Here is a 1080-nt window from a genome sequence, read left to right as displayed (position 1 = left end):
CGGGTTGCGAGTTCAGTCCCACAAGACTGCCCCACTTCAGACGTCACAAGTAGTAGCTTGTCACCAATACTTCTGAGTAACTGGCTATAAATCAGGGTTCCCATGCCCCTTCCACAGGTTTGATTAAAGCTCTGTTTGATTTGCTAGAGCAGCTCACAGACCTTTGGGAAACGCACACCTATGTTTACCTGTTTCTTATAAAGGATATTAAAAAGGATACAGATGAACAGCCAGATGGAAGAGATGCAGAGGGCGAAGTATGGGGAAGGGGTGCAGAGCTTTCATGCCCCCTCCAGACACATCACCCTCTCAACACCTCCAAGTGTTCAGCAATCCAGAAGCTCTGATCCAATCTCTGTTCTTTTGGGGTTTTATGGAGGGAGTCTTTAAATAAGCATGATTGATTACATCCTTAGCCATTGGTGAACCATTCAAACTTCAGCTACTCTCTCCTCCCTGAGGCTAGGATGGGGCTGAAACTTCCCACCCCCTAATCACATGGCAACCACTGTCCTAGGGCTATCTAGGAGCCCTAACCCACCCACCCAAAGGTCAACTCATTAGCATACAAGGAGATTCCAAGGATTTTAGAAGTTGCATGCCAGGAAATGGGTAGAAGACCAAGTTGTATTTCACAATATCACAGGAGAGCAATCTAGTTTGCAGAAGCTGATATGAGAATGACCTCAGTTACTGATGGCTTCTCTATTTCCTGTTCCAGAACCTGCAAGGCGTTGCTGAATTTGTCGCCCTTGGATTGCAGTAAAAACTTAACTGCATGTGATCCTTTGTAGTTTATAAACATTATGATTGGGTTTCACACTCTTGTGGGAGATATGCCTCCCTCAAACCTCTGCACATTACCCGTAATCCGACATTTAAAAAAAAAACAAAACCCAGGCGAGGTGGCTCACGACTGTAATCACAGCACTTTGGGAGGCTGAGGTGGGCAGATTACCTGAGGTCAGGAGTTGGAGACCAGCCTGGCCAACACGGAGAAACCCCGTCTCTATTTAAAAAAAAAAAAAATATATATATATATATATATATATACACACACACACATACATATACATATAT

The 1080-nt window shown here is 44.3% G+C and overlaps 1 pseudogene; it reads left to right on the top strand.

The window, feature by feature from the left end:
- The first annotated feature begins 783 nt into the window (after window positions 1-783).
- Window positions 784-877, top strand: LOC135276164 (small nucleolar RNA U13; annotated as a pseudogene).
- Window positions 878-1080: the final 203 nt, after the last annotated feature.

Source organism: Aotus nancymaae, unplaced genomic scaffold, assembly GCF_030222135.1.
Source record: "Aotus nancymaae isolate 86718 unplaced genomic scaffold, 86718_ANA_hifiasm-v0.15.2.pri h1tg000020l, whole genome shotgun sequence".
NCBI classification, from domain to species: domain Eukaryota; kingdom Metazoa; phylum Chordata; class Mammalia; order Primates; family Aotidae; genus Aotus; species Aotus nancymaae.
Note: the sequence above shows the minus strand (reverse complement) of the source record. Positions and strands in the feature narration are given on the sequence as shown.